At 47.2% G+C, this 21191-nt stretch overlaps 1 protein-coding gene across 7 annotated transcripts in view; it reads left to right on the top strand.

Moving 5' to 3' along the window:
• SLC6A6 (solute carrier family 6 member 6) overlaps window positions 1-21191 on the top strand; it is a 110124-nt gene that overhangs the window by 11263 nt on the left and 77670 nt on the right. For 5 of the 7 annotated variants that reach the window (XM_057417690.1, XM_057417687.1, XM_057417689.1 and 2 more), the window contains exon 2: window positions 2860-2939. The exons of the other annotated variants lie outside the window; for them this stretch is intronic. The gene's annotated coding sequence lies outside the window, so the exon portion shown is untranslated. The remainder of the gene's footprint in view (window positions 1-2859; window positions 2940-21191) is intronic. 7 annotated transcript variants of the gene reach the window in all.

The following is a 21191-nucleotide window of genomic DNA, read 5'->3' as shown; positions in this document are numbered from 1 at the left end:
GTAACTGTGTATGAAGCTCTTTAAATCATCTGAAGTGCATGGTGGTTTATGACTAAGAGATAAGGAGGGATTTGTCTATCAAACCTCCTCTCTGTTTTTAGCAAAGGTTGGTATTTTCAGAAGTGGTGAAATGCCACCAAGTGCAATATGGAGGGCGTAGTGTGAACTGGAGTTCTGCCAGTGCACGGGCTGAGCAAAAACTGTTGAAATGCAAGATGCTTCCAGGCCCAGCTCCATGTCCCACACAAGGAAAACCTTCAGTGATGTCTCTAAATAAAGCTCTCAGCCTCAGATCAATGTAACACCTGCTATAAAGTCAATAGGAATTTTGCTGTTAGGGCAATTAATGTGCTTAGTCATCTTTAGACTGGACCGTATCATCTGCCCATCAGAATTAATGGTGTTTGGTTAAAAAACCGTGGAAGGGATTGAGGAAGAAGCCAGGAGAAACTAGGGAAAAATGCCCTGAGTTTGTGTTGTGCCTCTGGGCACAAAGTGAACCTGGAATAAGGTAATTTCAAAGCAAGCCATGGCTAGAAGTAGAAAGTTCACCAGTGGTAAGAGACCACTGGTGCAGTCAACTGCAGCACCATCCAAGGTGATGGCCGGCAGAGTTTATTCAATGCACAGTGCAAGTCCCTGGTAGTGCCAGCAAGGCTGTGCATGGTGGGTTTGCTCTCATGGTTTGATCTGGCTTTGTAAAGACAAGGAGCTGGCTCATGTACAGCTGTACTGAAGTCATGTAAAGGGAGATCTGCCCGCTTAGGGTTGCTTTTAGGACTCGGGTGAAGGAACAGGGGAAGAAGCTGTACATGTTCCATATGGTGTCCCCTATAGCAGGGTCCATTTCCTAAGCCATTGCTGGATCACTGCTGCGTTGAAATACTGATTCAAACACTAACAAAACTATGGCAGTTTCAGGCAGGAATGGGATATTTGCAGGTGGATAATTAGCTCACTAGATAATGATGATCCCCTGTTATACGCAGCCAAAACCTGGGTTCAGTACAACATTTAGGGCATGATACAACATATTGAGATTTGACTTACTGAAAATTACCCTTCCTGGAAAGATGCAGGGAAAGAAAATAATCCCAAAGACCCCAAGAAAGATCAGGAACTGAAACCCAGAGAGAAAAGCAGACATATTAAAGGCAGCAGGATTGCAGCCCCGTACGTCATATAAAATGAATGCAGTTCATCAGGCTGAATTGTTCATGCTCAGACCATATATGTTCAGTTCTTGACAAAGTAATCTCTTTACAAAGCTACATAATGCAGCAGAGTCAGCTAAGAAGGAGCTATAAACAAAGAAGCTATTCAGCTGTCAAAGCAATTTTCAGCTATATTAAAGCAGAAGAGGATGGAATGGATTCTGCTGAGCCTTCTGCTGCGTGCTGGCCCAGGGAGCTGTGGCATTGCATGTGTGTAACAGGCGTGGTGAGAGGAAGAGTGTGCACACACACGCTGACACGTGCACACACACACACTGACACATGTACACACGTGTGTGCGGTGGAAACACTCGTTGCCTTCCTCAGCTTATGTCAGAGATGGCAAAGTTAATATTTAAACTGTGTTTTCTGCCTGTGCTTGGGGATGTCACCAAGTTCTGTCCATCCCCGTGATGTGTGCTGTTTCCATAGAAACCGATGCACTTTGGAGAGGGGAAAAAGCAGGAAAATCAAGTGCAATAAGAGAAGTGTGCGGTGTGAATAGCTCATTTGGGCGGTGGGGCTTTTAACATAGTGAGTTACACCTTCAGGTGGTGAGATGCCTTATTTATTTGGGGTATGTCACTCCAGAATCATTCAAATCCATTCAAATATACCTCAGTTAAATGGAAGCAGCTTCCTATTTCTTCACGTACTCCATCCACCATCAGACAGGCTGTGTTTGCGCTGCAGAGGCTGCGTGCTTTCTGCTGACACATGGCTTCTGCTGTTTGCCCTGTCTCTGGTGTCATTAGCAGGTGTTTCCTCTCTTCATCCCAAACTGGGGAAGGAGGCAGGGCCTGGGAAGCTGCAGATTTCAACCCAGGTTCAATGAAATACCTGTCAAGCTTCCCATAAGAAAGCTGTGTATGACCCGTACCTCCCAAGGGGGAGGCAGGGCAGGGAGAGGCACACTGGAGCTGTTCTATGGGGTTTTTCCTTCTTAAACCAGCTGAGTTGCCATTGAATCATTTAATCACTAATTAAAAATCCTGAGTAAAACAAAGCCATCTACAGCTTTCTGGCAAACAGCCCACGGACTTCAGTGGGGCCAAGATTTCACCCTTTCCTTGACTGCAGAGCTTGTTTTTTGTCACTGCTTTTTCTTTAGCTGTTCTATGTGCTTTATGCCACATTTTTTTCTCTTGGATGCATGTTTTCTTTTCCTTTTCTCAAATATTATCTTACTTCAGCTCCAGAATATAAGTTTTTCATGTGATGGACCACAAGAGGTAGTTTGAGACCTGGTTAGTTGTGTTTCCTTTTCTGCTGTGACCTAGGAGACAATAAGAATGAGATGGGAAAGCAGCAGGAATTTCAGAAGCTAAATTCCACCTTCAGCACCTCTGTGAAGGCATCGACTCATCTTGCAAGTCCTTGTTGCCAACACTGTGTGGTGCTAGGGGGGGCCTTCAGCTCGTATCTGACCAGCTGGAAAAAGGATGGACCACTGTAACCCAGAGCATCCCGTTTCACCACCCAGGGCTGAATGCCAGGAGAAATAGGACCCTGCGTGTGTTCTATATATGTAAATGCTATTTGTAACAGAGCAATATTCCCATTCTGTCTGTGCATATTCTTTGGTGCGTTATTTCTCCTGCCTTTCCCTCTTTACCAGTCCTATCCTCTGTAATTTCACTTTCAGGTTCTGTGTTTGAAGAGACCTGTGCCAGTTTTGCCTGGAGGTAGCTCAGAGATGGACCCCCGCTGGCTGCTTGCTTGAAGGTAGGGATGTGCCAACAAACCCTGCTTCCCAGGGGCTTTTTGGCAGAGCACACTCAACTCTACTGCTGTGTTCCTCATGAGAAGCTACTCTTGGTCACACACAGCCCACGTGTGAGGGACATGAGCCAACAAAAATTACCAGGACTTACTGCATTCTTTAGGGCTTAGGGCACCAGAGTACGAATCGACAGCAAACACCCTAATCCCTTACCAACGCTTTGGGTGGCAAAACCCACAGCAGTTGCCTGTGGTGTTGACGTGATTCAAGCCCATACTGTTTAATTTATCTTTGTGCACCCAAAGCCATGATATCTATCAGTACTGACAGTTAAGAGTCTCATTTACTGGTTCATCGACAAGTTATAAGAATAAAAAGACACTGTGTGAATGGAGATAAGAGTTTTGTTGAGCAGCTCTGATCTTGGTTGTTTTCCTTGGCTTTCAACTTTGAATTTTACAAGTACTATGTGAAATGCTCTGCTTTACTTCTTTGTATCCAGGCAGAAAGAGATGGTTTGTAAATGATGTGCTGTGTGGGTAACGTAGAGGTTTTCGCCTCTGTGGCATCCATCAGTGAGGACGTTTACTATGTGTTTGAGATCCCTTGTAGATCTTTAAGCTGGGCTCTCAGAGTTTGTTCTGTTGGGATTTTTATTGCTAACATTTATTCTTCTTTTAATGGTTAGCTCTCAGAACACTGAATCTTTGAATTTATAGTGTATGGTTTTGAATATTGATGGATCTGTGTATACAAATGCAGATATATCAAGTGGTTGCTTTTTATGGAGGGTGATTTCTGTTACCAGGCAATAGAGTAGACCTGGCTACAGAAGTTGCATGTTTGTGATCAGTCCATCTGAGCGGCTGTACCAAGTGATCTGATAATAGAATTCATGCTGTGATGCACCACTTGAGGCTTGCCCTGTGTTCTGACTGGATGGTGGTGCCCCTATGTTATGCTGGTGAGATGTTTCCTTTCTCCTAAGAGGATGTGAGGTATAGTCACTGATTGGTTCTGTGAAATAGTTCTGGTTTTCCATGAGATCCGTAGTACTGGGTAGCTCCTTCAAAAACCTGGTGCCACCTCCCAAAGCATTCCCTCTGTAGTACCTGGCAGTTAGATTTAAAGCAGGTTACAGTAGAGCTTGTTTTGTAGGAACATTTATCCCATCCCTGGCAGTGTTCAAGGCCAGGTTGGATGGGGCTTGAAGGAACCTGCTCTATTGGAAGGTGTCCCTGCCCATGGCAGGGGTTGGGACTGGATGAGCTTTAAGCTCCCTTCCAACACAAACCAGTCTGGGATTTGTAAGTCTGCTGTTGAGAGAAGATTCCATGGACATACAAAGCCTGTGAGTTACACATTGTGCTTCATCAGGAGGTGGTTTTGGTGAAGAATTGCAGAGACAGTACAAAAATCATCTTGGTTGCAATGTAATCCTGATACAAAAATGCATCATTTCTTCTTGTGTGAAGTGAATGAAGTGTTGGTATCAGCAAGTGTTTACATTTACATTGGTTTTAAACTTCAGTATGCTGAAAGCCAGGCTGACATGTTTCCTAGATGGCCAAATGATTCTAAAGAAACGCTACATCACAGAGAGAAGTTCAGAAATGCTCTGTTTCAGAGGTTGCTACATGGTTAACACAATTACACTGGGGTTTTGTTGGGTGTCCAGAGCACATCTTTCATTGTCTTCACATAGGTTACACCTCAGTTTTATGTTTCATTTCAGTGTTCCAATTTTCTATTGTACCAGCAGCTGCATGAGCTCTACCTTTCCTTGTGCTCCTGCTTTGACATATTCCTATCCATCCATGTTCTTAAGAGAGCATCCACCCATGTTCTTGAGAGGGTTTTCTCTGTGCACAAGAACGAGTGACAGAAGTACCAGTTACTCTCTAACTCAGCTCAAATCACTAAGTAAATATCCACCATATTTATATGTCACACCTCTTCTTGACTGTATATATCTGCTGTACATCCACTTCTTCTGTGCTCCTGGTGCCTGAACGGGAAGAAATCCCAAAGCACCGAGGGAACGTTGGTGTATGTGGCAAACCTCGCACAGGCCTTGATTCCAGGAAGAGCACAGGCACATGCTGATAAACAGTTTCTTATCTAAGAAATACTTGAGAGAGCGTTTCTGCAATGAGAGTGCTGCTCTGAACCCCAGCAGTTGCTTGCTGCCTTGTTTGCGTCTTTCAGTGTTTCAACACCCCACTGATAGCGTTGTGAAATCCTCGCTGGGCCGCAGCCAGTGACCCCAATAAACTTTTACTTGCTTAATGATTTTATAACTCGTCAATGTGAGATAAACTTGCCATTTGCTCATTTAACTTCTCTCCTCTGTGTTGTGTGTGAATACTGTCTAATCTCATGGGGACTCTGAGGCTTTGAGGCTTAACTTCTTGCAGAGTTATCAAATAGAGCAATAGGAACATGTTGGGACACTTAGCAAAGTTCTCATAGTGTTCTTCACTGATATTTTTAGTATTAGAAAGGATAATTACTGTTGTATTATAAATACATTGAGCTCTTTCATATTCTGTGATGTAATTTTCCACTTTCATATTAACATTTATTAGTACACATTCCATGTCAAGTTGTCTTTCACTGCTCAAGGGTCATCCCATGAACTGTCTGCAGAATGGTCCTTCTTTTTAATTGTAGAATCATAGAATAGTTTTGGAAGGGACCTTCAAAGGTCATTTAGTCCAACCCCCCTGCAATGAGCAGGGACATCTTCAACCAGATCAGGTTGCCCAGAACCACATCCGGCTTGACCTTGAATGTCTCTAGGGACAGGGCGTCCACCTCCTCTTTGGCCAACCTGTGCCAGTGTTTTATCACCTTCATTGTAAAGAATTCTTCCCCCACCCAGCCTAAATCTCCCCTCTGGCAGGTTAAAGCCATTCCCCTTGTCCTGCCCCTACAGGCCCTTGTCCAAAGCCCCTCTCCAAGTTTCCTGCAGCCCCTTTAAGCACTGGAGCTGCTCTAAGGTCTCCCCTTCAGGAGCCTTCTCTTCTCCAGGCTGAACCAGCCCAGCTCTCTCAGCCTCTCCTCACAGCAGAGGTGCTCCATGCCTCTCGATGGTTCCCATCTCGTCTCACAAACACCCACAACCTCAAGGAATCAGCTCAGAATCACCAGGGCAGCCTCAGTGTTCAAACTGTTTCATGCAACCTGACCCAATGTATTTCTGCAGCAGAAGCTCTCGACCTGGATCTCTGATACCCTGAAACCCGCAGCTGAGGAAGGAGCACGAGCTGGGCTGTGCTGAGAGCTCTGCAGCTTCGTTACACAACCCACTGTGCTCAGATTGAGCCGAGCCCACTCAGCTGCCTTCACACCACCTATGCATGAAGCTGTTACTAATTCTCATTTATAGTCTTGATGCTGTCATTACCCATCACTCATATATGATCAGTGGGACATTATTCCAAATGGCCAACCAGCCCCTAAAATTCAAACAAAAGACTAAGACATGAAGTATAATCATGTCACTGAACACATCACATCACTGAGTGGGATTTCTTTAATTACCAAAGGATTGAAAAGGAACAAAAGACATTCCCTCCACGCTGCAGACTTTCTCCCTTTGTGCTTGTTGATATTATATTTCATGTTTCCAAGCATTCAAGTAATGGATCCGAAACTGGAAGCAGGAGAAGAGGTACAGAAATCATACCTGGAGGCGGTGAAAGAATCAGAGAGTTCTCATTCAGTACCAGTGAAATAAATTCCTGTCCAAAGGGCTTAGGCTTTGAGAGGAAAATAACTTATATGAAACCAAGGCTGTAGCAGCCTAATTTTGTTCTCTGGACCAAGGTAAATGTCCTCCTAACACAATAAATAAATACATAATATAAAGTGCAGTGCTATTTCCTGATTCATGATCTTGTTAGACTCCAAAGAAACGTAGATCATGCTGGAATTGTAGTAACACAGGCTTAGTACATAGAGGGGGAATTGCATCCAGCTACTCAATATGAAGAAAATGTATCAAGAGGGAATGATTTAGAGGAGAATGAAATTCTCCTTTAGACTCAGTTATAATTCAGCTGCGGTTTCCCCCGGAAGAGGATCTTTTTTATGTATGTATTTATATATGTATTTATATATTTCATATATCAAATGTATAAACAAATCTCAGGTATTTAGCTATAGACTATCCCTATGCTGTGAGCTCAAAAGCAACTTTAGAAAGCTCAGCAAAATAATTTAATATAAAATCCCTGCATGATAACATGTATCAATATTGGCTATCGATGTGTTTTAACCATATAAAGCTGTTTCCTCTTTGCAGTCTGTGTCACCTGAAACTGTTTCTTCAGGCTCAGAACCTGGAGGCTGTATTTGTCAAATATTGTAGGAATAGGAGAAGGAATAATAACAGCAATAACTGATTTAATTATTACTATAATTATCATTGCTGCTCTTATCATGCATCTCATTTGCTGTAACACCTGCGATGCGCTTGGCGATTTTCAGGCACTTCAGTGCTTTCACTTTGTTCTGCAAAGTTAATAATAATCCAAGGACAGAAGTGGGGGAAGAAAATACCAATAAGCAATTTATGGGGGACACATCCATAAATCAGGAAGCTCCCTTACAGCAACGGAAGTGTGCTCTTAGGGGGGCTTGTAGGGAAGGGACTGAGCGGATGAGCCCTGGGACAAGGCTTACGGCTTGGACTGTGGTGTGGTGCCATGAGGCAGGGGGCTGGAAGCCTCTCATGGTGAGCTGGTGATAGCAAAGAGAGGGCACCAGAGCTTTGAAGGCGAAAATTTGCTCCATGCAGGATGGGTGAGGAACTCGGAACGTCCATAGGGGAAGCTCTTCCTGAGCCTTTGTCAGCAGGGATATACTCCAGAATGACAGCAGTGGGGCTGCTGGTGTAAATCCATCTGGCCGTATAGATTTCAGTGCCTCATGGCTGAGGATTTTGCCAGCAGCTTACAAATCCTTGCTGTTCCACACGCTGGAGTACAAAACAACTGCTCTTGTGCAACAGTGAGTCATTGGCCTCTGCTTGAAGATGATCCAGCTACCTTGTCAAGGAGCTGGAACAGAGCTGTGCATCTCAGGTGACTTCGTTATACAGCATGGAAAACAAATTCCCTTTGCCAGCATTTCGCGGGCAGCCCCTTGCGCATCCCTAGGGAGGTGTTTGGTGTCATGGCCTGAGCTTCTCCCCTCAGAAAGGCCAGATCTATAAAACGGCTCCTTCCCCAGCCTGAAATCCTATTCCTATCATCAAAATAGCTTCAGGATTGTGCTGAAAGGGCAATTTTCACTCTTGATGGCTGAATCACTGCAACATCTGTGTTGGGTTATGGGGCAACCGAGGGAAGAGGATGAAGATATGACGTAAATGGTCAGTTCCTCTTTAAGAACACACAGAAACACATTAGTAACAAAGAAACACAGCAACTCAGGTAATCAAAACATTATTTTATGGATTTCATACAAACTTTACCATAGGGAGAGCACTGACACAGCTATTAGGGCTTTTTCCCTTTGCTACACAAAAAAAGTAGAGGAATCTGAACAGCTGTTTGGGTGATTTTATGCCTTTGGTAAGTAAAAATAAAGGCAACTGCCATGAATAAGCAATGTGAAACTGCCTGCAAAGATGCTGTAAAACCTCTCCAGAATAATTCCTGGACCTCATCCACAGCGAATAAAGATCTGTTTGCCATGGAAGGGCACATAGGGTATTACCACTCAGTCCCTGAGCAGGTGTAGCATCAGCTGTCCTGCATCTCTTCTTGTCATGAAGGAAAGACTCATTTAGATGGGGGCAAATTGGCAAACTGGGTTATACTGGAATCAGTTTTCCAGTGAAATCAGTGCATAGTAACCCTACTGACTTCACTGAAGTCACTTATAACAGCACCAGAGGGATGTGGAGCTGATGGAGAGAGCCCGGAGGTGGCCACGGAGATGCAGCAAGGGCTGGAGCAGCTCTGCTCTGGAGCCAGGCTGAGAGAGCTGGGCTGGGTCAGCCTGGAGAAGAGAAGGCTCCTGAAGGGGAGACCTTAGAGCAGCTCCAGTGCCTAAGGGAGCTACAGAAAACGTGGAGAGGGGCTTTGGACAAAGGCAGAAGGAGGTAGCTGAAGGGAATAAGGGAACAGAGCATGTAAGGATGCCTGGATCGGATCAGCATCATTTCCTAATGAAAAATGTCATTTTTTGCTCTTTCCAAAACCACATTACCAGGGTGGGGGTGTCTGTGCTGGCTCATGCTGCATCTCCCACCACGCAGCACACAGTGTCCCAGTAGGTTAGAAAAGCCCCCGGTTTCAGCGGGTGATGGAATGAAACAAACGGGAGGCGTTTGGCTCTCTGCTGCCCAGCGATTCCCACACCTCCAGCAGCAAACCCTCAAACCCTCTTCGTTGCCAAGACAACCCCGAAGAAAGACGAAAGCCCGAACAATACCCTGCGCCCGGGAAGCCTCGTATCCCGGCGTGCACGCCTTCCCTTCGAATGTCAGGAGAAACACTGCCCTCCGCGTCAACCCAGGTAAGCCCAGGCGAAGCCGTAGGTGATGTCTCTATAGAATGCCTTGCGTTTATAGACTGCCTTTTGTCCTGATGGCTGCCAAAGCTCGAGGGCTGGCACTGGGAGCCTGAGCGATGCTCTTCCTGCAGCACAGCGGTACCTATAGCTCAGGCAGCACCAGGAGGGGCTGTTGTGGAAGTACGTGAGGGATGGGGCTGTGAGTGCCCTCGCCAGCCTGTGCTGCATGGGAGGGTGTCTGCAGCGAGCAGGGAATGCCAGGCTGTGCTGATCTGCCTTTACAGTGGCTTCTAAAGCTTTTTCAGGCAGCTGAATGCAAGGTAGTGCAGCCATAAAGGTCCTCCCACTCAATAACTGGGATGGAGTGAGCCGTGCTCGGTCTTCAGGTCAAAGGAAATATAAATGTGAGTTAAGCCTCTTCAGTTCTTGGCTCCAAGCAGGACACTGGAATGTCTGGAGCTTTGCATTTGTTAATGCTTATTTATTTAACCTCAATGAATGTACACTAGACAAAGGTCCAGGAGGTCAGAATAAACCTCTTCAGAGACTTTTAGGGCATCCTCTTACAGGCATTAGCCTCAGGAGCTTCTGTTTCTCAGAGGTAAGGCTGTGCAGTTTGCAAATACAAGCTTTGCTTTTCCAAGGTCTCTCCAGATCATTCCCATTTTATTCCCAGTTGCAGGTAGTAAGGGGTATCTTTTTATGGAAAATGCTAGGAACGCTCTTTTTATCATGCTTCAAGTTGGCATTGACCCCTGTATTAGGAACGGCTGCACCCTGAGGAAGTAATCCAAGATTTCCATTTGGTTTAAGATGTCTGATAAATAAGGGAGCAGCACTTGGAACAGGGGACCCTGGATTCTGCACAGCCATGCATCCATTTTACTATGCACTCAGTGTAAGGACAAATCCATTTTAGCCTGCCTTGGATCATAGCAGCATCCTAAAAGTAAGCGGGAGAAATGCCATCATCTTCTGCATCCTTTCATTCTTTGGCTCTCTCCTCCCTCTGTTCTCTCCTCTTGTACCAGCTGCCTGTCAGGATGTTCCCAGCAGGAAACTTGGCAGCATTACGGGTGTATCCTGATGAACTTGCTCTTTCCATGGGCAGGGATCCGTGGGGGACCGTAGCCTTCTCTCTTCTTCTTCTTCATGGTACTCCTTTTGCAATTGCATGGTGGGATCCAACAACTCCAGGACTTTCAGCTCTAAAAGGCAAGTAACAAGCAGCAGTAGCAGATAGTGTGGTGCACAGGAGCACCAAACCAGCACAGCCAACCAGTTGGTGCTGAGGACTCTATGTCTATACTCTTGACACATGGAGTTTTTACCTCAGGCTAACTTAGTCCTGTAAACTGAGCTCTGAAACTGTGCCACAGTATGAACAGGGGTTCACTCCTGAAGCATGCACCTGATCCAGGCTAAGACAGAGATCATAGGATCCTAGAATGGTTTGGATTGGGAAGGACCTTAAAACTCATTTAGTTCTAACCCCCTCCCATGGGTAAGAACACCGTCCAGTAGACCAGGTTGCTCAAAAATGTAGATTTAGCATTTTAGGGGCAGAAGATCAAACAAACCAGTGCTGAAAGGTAAGTGTTGCGTATTTGAGCATCACAGCAAGGCACTCCAAAGCCAAGCTAGTTCTGCTTTGATGGCTCCATCAGCACATCCAGAATTGGCTTCTGTTTATGGGACAACCTGTCCCTGGCTCTGAGAGAAGGAGCCTTGTAAATGAGACATGGGGCTGTGCTTCAAGCAGCATCCCTAGAAGCAATAGTTCTGCATTGGGCCTCATTTGTGTCCCTAAAGAACAAATCCTACATCACACCTTCATCCTGTTACAAGTCACATCCTGTTAAGGGTTTCAGATGAAGCATCTCTGTGCTCAGGCCACTCTTTGCTCCTCTCTTAACACCTTAGAAACACATTGAAAACTGGCTGCTCAGGAACAAAGGAGATATGTGAAAGAACTGCAATTCCAGAAACGATGGAGAGTGGGAGTTGGAGCTATTATAGAACATCCCGTTCCAAAAGGAAACAAATGACAGGCTGATGCTGCCGGCGGGAGTGACGTACAGGGCTGCAGCGTGAGTCAGTCCGTGCGAGATTCAGATACGGATCAAGAGGGAAAACATTCGTGGCAGCGGGACCGATCACATGCTCCTGGATGGAATTACCTCAGCTCGTTTTCCAGGCGGGCGTGCAGGGGTTTGCTGCGCTTCTGAAGCGAAAGGCAAAGAGGAAAGGAGTCGCGTGTAGGAGCCGTTCTATCTGTGTCTTCTTGCAGGCTCCTGCTTCCCACCCACGCTCTGCACACCCAGTGATAATGTATCGCAAGCCTTGCGCTATCGCACCGTTTCGTTCAGGAAAATGGAATGTGCTGTTGTTGTTGTTATTTGGAATCCCAAAGCACATCCCATTCCAAAGGCATGGCTTCAGGAATGGGATAATTAAGTGGATTACTAAGAAAATATTTGGTTTATCACTGTAGTGGCGTCTTGCTTTAATAGTTTATAGCTTGGTTGGATGCTTGTATTCATTTAAAAATGAAAACTAAAGCCTGAGGATCCTTTTAAGGCCCTAAAGGAGTCAGTGGAGTTCATTCTCTGCTGGGGGGGGGGGGTGTGTGCAGTGATGTATAAATTGTGAACTGTTTATGGTGATGTTGTGGATAATGTCAATGTGAGATAAGAAGCCCTGCTCATGCTTGGAGAACAGGGATGCTTTAGTAGCAACAGTACCTTGAGCTGTTCCCATCCTACCCTTTTTTCTTCCTACCATTTTGCTTTATCGCAGCCCTGTCCAGGTTGTGCCCAAAGAGCATTCTGTGTGACTGCAGTGAGCCATATCAGGAGCTGATGGGGGCTAAAAGCCATGGACAAAACGCCCTGTGAAACAGGAAGGATTTTGTTGTCTTCATTCCCTTTCTGTTTTGACAATGTATTTCAACTCAATCAGGTCCCCATCAGCGTGGCCCCTGGGAACAACTGAAAGGCCCAAGTGTTGTGTGGCAGAGGGGGAAATGCTGGCAGCAGCTGATGGTGGGAACTCCGTGACAGCGTTGCCACCAGAATCTGCAGATCAGTAAAGCGTAGCCGGTGGTGAAACATTGCTTCATTCAGCAGCAAAGCACAACAGCTGCTGTGCCTCCAGATGGGAAAAGAAGGGGATGTTATTTGGCTACAGAGCTTGTAGTGAGGGATGGAGGATTTGGGTTCAGGGAACTGCAGTCTCCTGGTTGAGAAAGGCCTCAGAAAGTGATAGCAGCCATCAGGTGCTTCCCATCTCTTGTGCTGGAATCTCCTAAATGTAGGTGACCTTTCCATGGAGGTTCAGTCAAATCTAAAGCAGAACTGTGGGTTGGAGTCATAGTGTAACCCTCAGACAGGACCAAAATAGCGAGCTCGGAGCAATGACTCAGAGCAAAAGCAGAGCTCTCCATGCACTGGAATGGAGAAGTTTGGGTTGTGCCTCTCTATGTGCCTTATTGATGTTTAAAAGTGATGCTTGATTGAGGGAGCTCACCTAGCACCTTCCCCATTTGCTGGTGTAGCTTAATTCCATCAATGAGCAAACCCTCTGGGATGGCTTTGATGTCCAGCAACACTGGCAAACAGGGAGAAAAATGCTTCATTACACATCTTATTTATAGCAAAGCTCTGGCAAACCAACTGGCTGCTCCTGCCGTGGAGGGAAGGGGACCTGCTTGAAGCACATGGGGTGTCTATCTCTCCGAAACAACTAACCCAGACCTGGAGCAGTCTCCCCAAGCCATCATTATCTGCCACATCCCCTCCTCTGCCCTGGCATGGGCACCCTCCCCTCTTATCATGGAGGTGGCAGGGTTTTGTTTGCACAGCTGAGCACTCAAGAGCTGACTCCATGCATCCATGAAGGTCATGAAGTCATTCAATCCCTCCACCAGAATAGCCGGAGTAGCCTCTGGTCCGAGCTCCAGGAGCACACTGCTTGCAACCCCGGGGGGGATAACTTTCCCGTGGTGTTATAAAGCAGCTTTCCTGGAAAAGGGAAGGGTTTGCCAGGACTGCAGTGAGTTTAAGAGTGTGAAGAGCTTTTATTGCAGGCTTGCAGCAGGCTTGAGAACCGGCCGCACCCTCTCTGCCCTAGCCTTAGGTGAAGTGCCAACACCATCACACCAAGAGGTGTTACAGCCCATGCCTGTGTCCCGGTGTGACTGGTGCAGGTAGTGACATCCAACCAGACTTCAGCATGCCAGGAACGCCGGGAGAGGGTTTTCCCTGTGGACAACAGGGCAGCTGTATCTGCTCCTCGTCCTGCTCACCGCATGGCATTCCCCATGCCGCATCCCTTGCTGTCACTGTTGGCCTGTGCCGAGCCGCGTTCCCATCTCCTCACCCTTCCCAAGGAACGGTCCCAGCCGTTCCGCTGGGCACAAAGCCCCACACAAGGCATGCTCGGCTGATGTCACTGCCCTGAGAACAGAGAGCTCTTGATGGGATGCAGGAAAACACCAGCCGCGGGGGAGGGCATCGCTCCAGGAGGGAATGAGACAAAGGTGCTGGAATGACCCTGGGAGCTTTGGGGAGAGGAGAAGGGGGCCACACCTCGGCCCCCAGCACCGAGGGTTGGCAGGAGGTCACCTCCTATTTGGATTTCTTCCCTTGGGTTGTTTTGAACAATCTGCTCTTGTTTTAGGAAGGGATCGGGGCGGGGTGGGGGGGAAGAATAGTTTTATTTTAGAGGAATTCCTTGCAACTGGAGCTGCTTGAGTGAGTCAGGAGCAGGGGAGATGGAGCAGAGAAGGGTGGTGCATGTCCAGGGCATGGAGTTCTCCCACAGCATTAGTAATCCTATCCTTACGGTACCTTTGCAGGGGTGTCTCGCAGCCCCTTACCCAGTTGGCTGCTCCCTATCACAGTGCTGCTGATGGAGGTTTGCAGCATCAGGGCGGTAGTTTTAGCAAGGCTGAGGTGAAGCAAAATACAGGAGTAGCCCAAGGTGTGTGTGCAGAACTGATGCTGCTGCCTCCTGGGAAGGGGCTCACAGCACCGCTTCTCTCTCTGTCAAGCCATATTCCTAAGAGCGATGGCCCTTGTGATCGTGCTGACATGATTGGTGGTTTCTGAGCTCTTCCAAAAGCCTTTGAGATTGCCTAAAGAAAAGCATCAAGTAGTGATGATGATAGAGTGCATTATATCTAGTTATATGAACCCTGGAATCGGCTATTTCCCTTTTCTTCCGTCATTCTTGATATAATTGGAAGCAGGAAGACACTCACAAAAGCAATATTGTTTGTGAGCCACCCAATGCAACCCATGTTTGCAGCTTTTCCCTGCGGGTTCAGGACCAGCAGATTGAAATTATCCTCCAGACTTTATACACAGAGTCTAAACTGGCCACTGCATCTGATCTTTCTAAATGGTTCTTTTATGCCTGCAAGGAACCAAATGAAAGCTCCAGCATGAAACAGCATTGAGCTATATTGGGAATCCAGATTCAGCTGCACATCTGCTTCAGAGCCGGAAGTGAGGGTTTGTTATTGTGAGTGCACACGCTGGGAACCAGGATGAGTAAAAACCATGCAAATTCAGTATTTAATTACGAGGCACATGGAATCAGAAAAGCTCATTCCATCAATGGGGAGGCAGAGAGAAATCTATAGGTTTCCTATAGTTGTGAGGTGACGCGTGAATGAGTTGATATGGTGCAGGGGTTTATGGAAATGCTCACGAACTGCACTTTCAGGAATGTTCTCATGACCAGAGATTCACACCGTGTTTACTATTGGCTATTCACTGCCATCACCTTTCACTACTAGAGTCAGGAAAACAGCGTCAGGTGACGGGTACGATCCATCAGCATCCCTAATGAAGAGCTGGGATTGAATAGCTGGAGCAAAGGGATGAGGAATGCCTCAGAGTTTGAAAGTGATGGGCTATGGTGTTCTGTAGGTAACAGGGTTTGAAAGCCACCAGCTTGAGCTTTCCAGTGATTTGCTCTCTAAGATAGGGCCGTGGGCTAAATTTGCAATTAATATTATTTTAAAGAACAGATCAAACAGCTCAAGCAGATTTCCTCTAACTGACAAGTTCCATTAAACAAGAAAGCTCATTCTTAGTAGGAGATTTTAATATAACACTGAGAACAGGGAACAAAACAATGAATGGAAACATATCAGCAGTCAATTTCCTGAGTATTCAAGCCTGCATTATACTTTGTTCTTTGCTACAGCCACGGCTCTGTAATTATCAAGCGTATTCATGGGCCTTTTTCCTATTGACACTCAGCGTGAGCGTGGCTGGAGAGAGATTAAGCTTTTGTGGCAGGCATTTGAATTTGTCTATCTAAAAACAACCTGCAAGGCTGTGGGGAGCTCTGTATCTCGGGGGGGTTGTGATGGGCTGCAGAACCGATGGGTCACAGGTTCAGGTGTTGGTGGTGTGTAGGACTTGCAGCTCTGGAATGGTTATGAAGCGGTGACTGATGATGGGGCAGAGGCTTGAAGTTGTTCCTGTGGTGTGTGACTGAGAAACGGGTGTTGGACCACAAATAGGGATTGCTGAGTAAGCCATTGTCCGTGGGCTTTTCCATAGAAAAGGAGGTTTGTTATTCCAGGACTTTAACTGGTCTTTCCCACAGATGCTACAGCTTCTTCTCAACTGATACCTCAAGCTGACTCCTCGATCACACCAGGCCAGGTTATCTCCTACCCGTGCTACCAGTGGAGACTCATTTTGCTATTAACCATTGTCTTTGTGCTCCTTGGATTCTTAGATATTAGGACACAAGCTCTTCCCTGTGAGGGTGCTGAGGCGCTGGCACAGGGTGCCCAGAGGAGCTGTGGCTGCCCCATCCCTGGCAGTGTTCAAGGCCAGGTTGGACACAGGGGCTTGGAGCAAGCTGCTCTAGTGGAAGGGGTCCCTGCCCGTGGCAGGGGTTGGAGCTGGAGGAGCTTTAAGGTCCCTCCCAACCCAAACCAGTCCGCGATTATCACGCACCCCATGCATGTGGTTGGAAAGTCAGCTCCTGAGCTTGCAGCCCCGCTTCACTCCTCAGCCTTGAACACACACAGAGTCTTTTCACACAGCTCTGTTTCTGTGTAAACACCATTTTAGCCAGAGATGGAAACCCAAGTCCTGTTTAGGCTCCTTCACAGTGCCATGGAGCAGGAGCATTAGTGTTGGTGTCCTGGCTGTGCTCCAGAGCAGGCTGTGCATTCTGCCCTGCTCACACCCCCCATAGGTTCAATTAGAGCAATCGTTTTCCTTCTTCCCTGCCCTGTCAAGTATTAATACAGTTGCTGTTCAGCTGCTCGTGTGGTCCCTCGCTTAGGTGGTGCGTTTCCATGGCAAAGGCAGACATCCTCGTACGCATACCTGGGTCAGGATTTGGTCTGGATGCCAGGAAATGAGGCTTTCATTGGCAGAAACTGATGTAATTCCATAATGGAGCTGCAGTGGTTTGTGCCATGTGAAGATACGGCCTTCCTACGTGTTTCTCTCTAATCACAGTCTCTGGGTGAATGCCTACAAGCTGTTTAGGCAGCTAGGTTTGCAAATAACCTGAAGTTCAAGCAGTCATTTATACTTATGGTCACAGTGGTGGTATCCAGAGGATATAGGGTGTAATCTTTGAATGTGCTTTTTCCCAGCTATTCAGGAGTGGCTCTATTGAGATATCTGAGCTCTTTGGCTGTCGTCGGGCAGATGGAGTTCATAACGTGATGGTTGTGTTCTGAATTGCTGGAAAATGTGTTCTTTGGAAACAAATCTCTCCAAATTTGTAGGAAGAATTAAGAACATGGAAGGGTGCCTGAAAGCTACACAGCAACAGGAGATTACATGCTTGCAGCTTCAGCCACCTGGCATATTGAGCATTAATGTTCACAGCTGAGGGCCACAGCATTTACTGTGCTGTTTATGTGATCCGTAAGAGCCTTCCTTTCATCTGGTAGAGAACTTGGCTTGAAACAGCACGTGTCTGAGCTGGGGAGCTGTGTGCCACACAGCGGGGTGAGGTTTGCTGTCTGATCTCTAGTCCGTCATGTGGCCCAATCAGTTATCACTGTCACATGCATGTGCTTGAATGGATTGACATTTGGGTGCATGGACACTGGAGTAGATCACAGCTCAGGATGCTCAGCTGCTCAAGGCCATGGTCGCTCGACTCATGAAGACCTGTCTAGTGACCAGATGCAAACATCTGGTTGATTTGCATAGGAGGCAGTGGAGTTGCCTACCTATATTCACCTGGCTCTGTATAGACACTGTGATACACTGCAGCGCTTCCACGTGTCCTACATCAGCTCCATCTGTCCTTAAAATAGGATGTGGGTCTCCTGTAGGTCCTGGATTTTACCTGCCAGCCTCATGCTGGTGCCTTAAGTGATCGCAAGCTTTCACATATAGCTCTAGATGCCTCTATTCAGACACCTCGTGCTCACCCACTGAGAAGTGATTCAGCTCAACAAATACAGATAAAATTTGTCTTTAAAATGAGATGTTGGGAAATTAAAAGATCCTTTGTGCGATTAGTACCATTTTCAGTGCAGCTCAAAGCTAAGCCTGCGCCCTCAGCACCGGTGGGAGATGGGCTGGCACCTTCATGCAGCAGCTGAGTGGTCTGCTGGTTTGGGGAAATGTGGGAATGGGATGAATGGATACCTGTGACTGAAGGGTGTGTGTCAGCACTTCTCAGAATTGGCATCATTCTCAAAGCAGCTCTATTAATGTGCTGGCTTTAGACTTTTCTGCCCTGAAAGCTGTTCTCAGAGTGTTACAAGCTGCAGTAATCCTGAAGCCATTCCCACTTGCTCTCTTAAGGCAGCCAGACATCTGGTGCAGCATGACGTGGTGAGTGTATAAACGTGATGCAGCAGGTCACTATATACTTCCCAATCCCGTGACAAGTGCAGATCACCTCAAGGATCAGAGACCAACCTGTATCTCACTTATCTGAACTCTAAATTCCCATGGTTTCCAGTAAACCATCCTGACTGGGCCTGTTCTCTCACATTACTCTTTTGCCCCAGTAACATATTTGTATCCATATGGGGAAATGCTTCATGCCTCCAACAGCTTCCCCAAGCTTCTGAATTTCTAAAGTGAGGGTGACACTGTAGGGTTTAAAATGACAGCGTGACCCCACTGTCCCTTCCTTACGCAGGAGCTGTTTGCAGAGTCAGTGCAATTCTTTATATACAGGGGTTATTTTTACCCCAAAACAAAAGGTTTGGTTGTTTTCCCAAAGCAGCCTGTGTCAGCTGTCTCGTACTAACAAAAACCCCCAAACCACCAAACCAGCATGAGCTTTTATATCCATATCCATGAGTGGCAGGTCACAGATTCCCTGCAGGAGCAGTGGGGAAGGTAAACAGCTCGGAGCATGCCATGTTTGCCATGCCAGTCCACCCCACAGCAGAAGCTGCCCCAGCTTTTCTCCCTCTTGTGCAGCAGATCACATAGTGCTTTGGAAAGAGCACTTAATAAAAAGAAGCCAAATGGAACTCTAATTACAAGGCTCTTCCCTTGCATGAAGAGCCTGTAGGAATTTGGCCACCGTGAGCTAAATCAGGGAAGGTTTTAACTCCCAGGTTCACTGTAAAACTGGATCACGTATGAAGGAATACACCTTTCGTATGGTGCTCCTCAGAGAAAGAAAGTTCTAAGAAGACAAAAGCCCCAAACACCGGAAGGTTTTATTTGTGCTGGTCGTTATGAAGCCAGTTATTATCCTATCAATTGTTTGTGTAGCCACTGTTTACACAAGTGAGGGATGGCACATAAGAACACGTACCAGTTGTCTGCGTTTGCTGATGAGTTCTCAGCTTAAAGCTCCTCCAGTCCCAACCCCTGCCACGGGCAGGGACCCCTTCCACTAGAGCAGCTTGCTCCAAGCCCCTGTGTCCAACCTGCCCTTGAGCACTGCCAGGGATGGGGCAGCCACAGCTTCTCTGGGCACCCTGTGCCAGCGCTTCAGCACCCTCACAGGGAAGAGCTTCTGCCTAAGAGCTCAGCTCAGTCTCCCCTCTGGCAGGTTAAAGCCATTCCCCCCTGTGCTATTACTCCATGTCCTTGTAAAAAGCCTCCTCCAGATTTCTTGTTGGCTCCCTTAAGCTGTTGAAAGGCCACAATAAAGTCTCCCCGGAGCCTTCTCTTCCGTTTAGAAGAGGTTTAGGGATGTGCTGCAATTAGGTGCCGCCACTCTGGGGTCAGGCCGGCATCACCACTTCTCCCAAGCCCTGTCCAGAGGAGGACTGTGCCATATGCCTGCAGGCAGTTGATCGTGGAGGGGGGTCTTCAGGCTGCCTTTTGCTCCCAGTAAGAGCAGGAGAGCCCGTTGCTCCATTACACCTAACGTTTGGAAAGGGTGCAATTGCAGCATCCCACCTGGCTTTTGCACAGGCTTATGAGGAGACTGAGCAGGTGGAAGTGAGGTATAAACTACCCTCACCTCCTTGAAATCACTCCTCAGAGGATTAGTTACCAGGTAGCATGAGCCTGGGATGAGGTTGCTGATGGAGACCTGACCTCGGCTGTGCACAGAAGGACGGTTTTCAGATCAATGTGCTAACCAGTTGCCAAGGTAGAGGGTTTAACAGAATGGGTGGTGCTGTCCCTTCTTAACTCCAATCCTGCCAGCCACGTTCCACACCATCTGGAGTTCATGCCCAGCCTGCTTTGGGATGCCAGCCAATACAGAATTACCATGGTCTAATCTTGCCACGATGAAAGTGTGAATAACCACCTTGGAGTGTGACTGGAAAACTACCACAACCTCCCCGTGCACCTCAGATGGTGGCTGGGAGGGCATCTGACGACACAACAGGAAGCAGGGCTCTGGAGATCAACAGGAGTTGGCTCTTACCAGGCACTGAGCTGAAACCAGCCATATAACAAAGGGCAGAAGCAGAACATAAGTGCTGAGCCTGGGAGAGGGGACACCCCCCCATCCATGCTCATCCCTATGGACACAAAGGCACTCAGTGCTTTCTGGGAGGACCAGGGCTCTGTTTTTGCAGCAGAGCCACAGTCTTTTAAGCCTCTGCAGCAGTCTCTGCTGGAAACCTTTGGTTTCACACTTTGAATTGTTGCTCAGCTCGGATGAGAGCTGGGCTGGGCTTTGGTTTCCAGTGTTGTGGAGTTCCTAGTGGGGATTGTTTTCCTCCCACCCTGAAAAACGATTGCACATGGCTTTCCCTACATTGCTTCTGTGTGGCAAAATGGATGATTTCACTGTAATGGCCACTAAGAATGTTCAATGGCAGCTTTCACTGGTGCCTGGGACACAAGGCCTTTGCTTTAGTGATGGTCATGGCTTAGCATCACTCAGAAAGATTCCCAGGATTTGCCAACACGTGCATGTGCTTTGCCACCTCTTCATTCTCCGTGCACCACAATGTCTTTGCTTTGTCTTGTTCATCATAGATGCCTTCTGTTTCCATCATGTCTCCTCTTTCAGTCTGGCTGCTGTAGGGAGGGAGGGATAACTACAGCAACCTGTGTCAAACTGCCTGAATAAGAAACCTGCGCTTCACGCTGCTTACAGAAGAGATCTCCTCCTGTTTTCCAAAGGATGTTCTCAGAATAGAACCAATTTGAGGCAAAGCTCATGGACAAACAGGTGCCTTTATGCTGCACCACTGAAGAGCAGTGTTCTGCAGCCCTTTTGCACACACTCACAGGTAGAACAGCGGGAATAACTTACCCCCAGATTCCCTAAGCAAAAGCCTGGCTCCATCT

The sequence above is a fragment of the Pezoporus wallicus genome, unplaced genomic scaffold (genome assembly GCF_028554395.1).
Source record: "Pezoporus wallicus isolate ANWC-B61680 ecotype Strahan unplaced genomic scaffold, APGP_CSIRO_Pwel_v1 contig_8542, whole genome shotgun sequence".
NCBI classification, from domain to species: Eukaryota; Metazoa; Chordata; class Aves; order Psittaciformes; family Psittacidae; genus Pezoporus; species Pezoporus wallicus.
The sequence above is the reverse complement of the archived record's forward strand: the minus strand, read 5'-3'. Positions and strand labels throughout refer to the sequence as shown.